The sequence below is a fragment of the Triticum dicoccoides genome, chromosome 7B (genome assembly GCF_002162155.2).
Source record: "Triticum dicoccoides isolate Atlit2015 ecotype Zavitan chromosome 7B, WEW_v2.0, whole genome shotgun sequence".
Taxonomy (NCBI): domain Eukaryota; kingdom Viridiplantae; phylum Streptophyta; class Magnoliopsida; order Poales; family Poaceae; genus Triticum; species Triticum dicoccoides.
In genome coordinates, this window is record NC_041393.1 from 462,667,243 (window position 1) to 462,672,432 (window position 5,190).

A 5,190-nucleotide genomic window follows, 5' to 3' on the forward strand; every position below is an offset into this window, starting at 1 on the left:
CCCCGTGGTGTGGAGGGTTGGATGAACAGGACAACCCCGTGGAGGGCTGGATGAACAGTAGACGGTGGAGGGGTGCCCGTGGAGAGGTGGTTGAACAGTAGCCGGCGGAGTAGCACGCGGTGGAGGCTGGATGAACAGGACCCCATGGAGGCTAGAGGAGGTCGACGGTAGCCCGTGGATGCTGGAGGAGGTCGACGGTGGAGATGAACAGTATCCCGTGGAGTCCCGTTTTGCGGTTTGCCACACCCCTCCCGATGAACAGGACCCCCGTTTCGACCGTAGCACTCCAACACAAGTCTGTTTTGTCCGTTTTGCGGTGCGCCACACCCCTCCCGATCAACAGGACCCTCGTTTCGATCGTAGGAGGTCCGTTTTGTCCGTTTTGCGGTACGCCACACCCCTCCCGATCAACAGGACCCCCGTTTCGATCGTAGGAGGTCCGTTTCCTCCATTTTGCGGTACGCCAGGCCTCATTTCCATCACCTGTTCCGTCCAAGCCCTCCCGATGAACACGACGACGCATTCCGTTCCGACCCAGCCGGTTGGCTCCCACGCGTTCCATTGCTTCCCGATGAACACAGCGCATTCCGTTGCCTCCCCATGAACACGAGCATTCCGTTGCCTCCCCATGAACACGACGACGACGTTGTTTCTCCGTTCCGACCTAGCCATGTACACGAGCCCTGGCCGTACGTATGCGCGAGTAGGCGTTCGAGACCCCGACCGTATGTACACATTCGTGGCCGTATTTTCTTTCTTGCACCCTGGCCGCTGTACGTACGTGTACATGCTACGTGCGCGCCTCTACATCGACCAGTATGTACGTACACGTTTGCGACCAGAATGACAACGCTACGTACGCTTCGACCAGGTGGGTCCCGATTGTCAGGCACTTCCTTGCCCACGAAGATGTAGCTGGTTGGTCCCAGCAGTCAGGGGGGCGAATCATTTTTTTTGGACGCACTTCTTTGCGTGCGAAGGTGTAGCTGGTGGGTCCCAGCAGTCAGGGGGGGAATCATTTTGGTTTTTTTGCTCAGACGCACTTCCTTGCATGCGAAGGTGTAGCTGGTGGGTCCCAGCAGTCATGGGGGGAATGTTTTTTTGCCAAATACGGTGGCCCGTCCGGTGGGTCCCCACTGTCACGTGGAGGAGTAATTATTTTGCGCGTAATAAGGAGGCACTTCCTTGCGGCCGTCGTGGACCCAGCTGTCAGCCTCGCCACGTACAGTACTCCTCAGATGGAAGTCGGTCGTTGACCACATTGACCACGCCGTGCCGAGAGCACCACGGCGATGGACGACTGCGAGGCCTAGGAAGGGACGATGCAAAGCCGGGGAAGACTCAGCAGTGGATGCCCACGCGAAGAGGAGTACGAGGGTTCACTGGTTTGGCTGCGATGTGAGGCTGACGTCGCCGTAGAACAACAGGGGGTGTGGGTGAGTAGAGGGATGGCCTGGCCAGTGGTGGGAGTAGTAGCGGGCGGTGAGGCCTCCGCGGCATCACAGCGGGCCACGGGTGGCAGGAGCATGCGGCACGACCGGCGCTGCTTTAGGCGGCTGGAGCACGAAGATCAGAGGTTGAAGAAGCACTACGACCGTTGGATGGACATCGTACGGTCACTGGAGCTAGAATCGTTCATATTGACTAAGTTGACAAAGCCCTCCGTCCCCGTAAACTTAGTAGGCCCACAAGTCAGCCTCCCACCAAGGTGAGTCCCAGCTAGCTGGGGGAGTATTCATTTTTTGTGCGTAATAAGGAGGCATTTCCAGTGGGTCTGAGCTGACAGCGGGGGGAATGTTTTTTCACGAATTATAGAGGCCCTTCCAGTGGGTCCCAGCTATTAGGTGGAGGAATCATTATTTTGCGCGTAATAAGGAGGCATTTCCCTGTGTGGGCCCCTACTGTCAGCCTCTTCCAATGGCTGTTGTTTGTTGACCATGTTGACCTCGCCGCGCCGAGAGCACAAATGCAGTGGACGAGGGAGAGGCCCAGGAAGAGAACCACCCGGAGCCGGCGAAGCCACCGCAGCGGATGCCCACGCTGAGGGGAGAACAAGCACTGACTGGTCGGCTGCGGGGTGAGGTTGACGTCGCCGGAAAATAACAGGATGTGTGGGTGGTTAGAGGGATGGCCTGGCGGCAGCACAGCCAGCCACGGGAGGAGGGAGTAGGCAGTCCCGCCGGTGCTGGTCTGGGCGGCTGGAGCAGGAAGATCAGAGATTGAAGAAGCATGGCGGCCGTTGGATGGACATCCAACAGTCACTGTTGTGTGTTGACTAAGTTTACAAAGCCTTGCGTACGCGTCAAAAAAATTTTAGGACAGCAGCATCGTGAACCTAGTAGGCCGAGAAGTCAGCCTCCAAATCTATGGAAAATAGCATACATCCCATTAGCCATTATTTTCAATAATTTACAGCCCATTTGCTAATTCTTAAGGATATTTGAAGCCCATATTCTTTTTATTAGCATTACAGACCATATATTCTGGGCACTGCTAAAATATTCAACGAAATTTTGCATATTTTGGTGGGGTCCGAACTCTTTTAATCACAAAATTTTGAGTCACGTTAAAAATAATTTTCAAAAAATTATATCAAAATAAAATTCAAAAAACAATTCTCCGCAAAAAATGAATGAAATTTAGAATCTTAACTAGCAAGATGCCCGTTCGTTGCACGAAACATGAAGATGCATTTGTATGAGTAGTTTATCTTGTGGGACAAAAGATGATATTTTAATGTAATTGCCAGTTGGCTTTGGTTTTTATAAGAGTAGAGAGTAGAGAAATCCTGAAAAAAATGATATTTTAATGCAATTACCGGTTGGCTTTGGTTAAAATTTACAGCCCATTTCTTACAACTTATAGCCCGTTTTCTGGGGAAGCCCATTTCTCACTAATTACATCCCTCCTCGTCTTGAAAGATTTGCAGCCCAGCACGGCTGAGAAAAGCAAGTAGGCCTCGGTTTTGGTATTCTCCAAAAAAAAGAACTGGGCTAGCCAATTTCAGAAAGAAAAAATATATCAACTGGACTCGTCATGTGCTTAATAAAAGCGTAAGCGTGGTCTAGACGGGCGACAGCCCCCGCACAGCGCGCACTTGAGCTCCGTCTCTGAAATTGAAAAACAACTAGGCGAGCTGCTAGGTCCTTGGTGTTATCCGCTCGTTGTGTAATTTTCTCGTTTATTGACTACATTGACAATGGCGTGGAACCTAGTTGTCAAACAATTAGGAGGAAGTATTTTTTGGCTTGTAATAACGAGACACCTGCTTGCGAAATGCAATGACCCTGGTGGGTCCCTACTGTCAGCCTCTCCACATACAGTCATCTCCTGATTCCTCTTGGTTGTTGACCATGTTGACAATGCCAGACAGCGGCGGGCAGAGCGAGCGAACCAAGGCGGAGAACGACGGCAAGGCCTCGGACGGGAACGAACAACAACCATGGAAGATGTGGCAGTGTAGTGGCAGATGGAGGGGAGTACGAGGGCAACACCATGCAAGTTAAGCATACAAATGGTACAAAAAGCCCAAGGATTATTGTTCATCAAAACTTTAGACAAGACCCAGATTGAACATGACAGTAACATCTAACCCAACCACTCTTTTTTGCAGTCACAAACAAATGGATCGGTCTGATCCATAAAATCAACATCATGTGCATAAAAAATTATTTCAGGATGTCTACAACTTATTGTAAATAGAAGCCGAGCACGTTTAGAAGCCCATTTGTCCACCTGAAACTTGTTTTTTTGCTGTTCAACATGTTCGTCCGTGAGAAATCTCTTGCTGTAAAAATTAAGCCTCATGGACAATAGTAACCGCACATTCAATAGAAAGAATGTGACAAAGCTTCTGTTTGCCTGGTTGGATGCATATCGTCCCATCATTATTGTCCTCAAACGAATGTCATGAGAACTGAGAAAATCCTTGTGCTTATTACACCAACGATTGGTTATATGTTTTTCTCCATGTGGTTCTGCCTAATTAGACATGAAGATTGAAAACAGTTAAGGTCTGAAAAAAGAGTATGTCGAAAGAACGACAGCTGAACAGTTAATTCTAGTACAATATATACGGGCTTTCAATGTGCATGAAATCATCACCTCTATGTATAAATTCTCCAGAGATTGAAAGCATCGCAGCAAGCCAATAATTATGTCCAGATCAAAACTATACATTTTGATATATATGATCTTGACAGAATCCAGCAGCATTGATAGGCTATCAATGGACGAACTCTTCATTGAGCATATAACATAATATTAGTACCCAAAGTGTACTCCAAGATGATATAAAACTTATGCGCACAAATGAAAAATGCAGCATATGATTACAAATGTGTAGATGATAATATACGGTACCTGAAAAAGTGAGGAGCCAAACACCAACTCCTTGTGATTATTAAACGGGTCATGAATTACACCCAAGGTCTCCAGTTTGGGCGCAGAGATGACAGTTATTTCTGAAGGTGTATAACAATTATGAAGGAGCAACCTTTCAAGTGAAGGGGCATCTTCGATGATGAGCTGTTGTCCTTTAAAACAAATTCCAATGCTTTTAAGGTGAGGCGACTTTATTTGGAGACAACTGATACCGATTTCTATTCCCAAAACAATCAGCAAGCGCTCCAGGGCAGGGCAACTGGAGTGGATGATGCTGTGCAGTGAGGCCTCCGACAGATAAACCACCACAAGTGAAAGTTTTTTTAGCAGTGGGAGTCGAAGCATTTCTACCAGATCGTCTGGTAGATGGCACCGGGCGAAGGTGGCGGTTTGGAGAGAGGAGGAAAACCGCGAGATGGACAATGGTGGTGTGGGTACGAATTCTTGGTATGTTCGTGGTATGAAACTTTCGTGGTAATGGTAGAACTCAAACTGCTGGAGTTTTCCGAATTCAGGGGATGTCAGCCAAGCGTCCACCTTGCCTGGTATGGACAGCAGGTAGCTTGTCGGGATGCAGAGGCATTGAACGGGGCCCAGCTGGTGAGAAGAGACGATGGCTCTGAGGAGATCAAATTCAGGAAGGACAGATATCTGACGACGGTCGAGATTGAGGGGCGCGGTGCGCCATAGAGGGCGCCACCGAGTTGAGAGGACTTGTGTGCGGCAGCAATACTTGGTGGGGAGAAGCGAGATGATCTCCTCAAGGATGACGCCCGAGAGATCGCTGATGCGGTCCACCAGAGATTC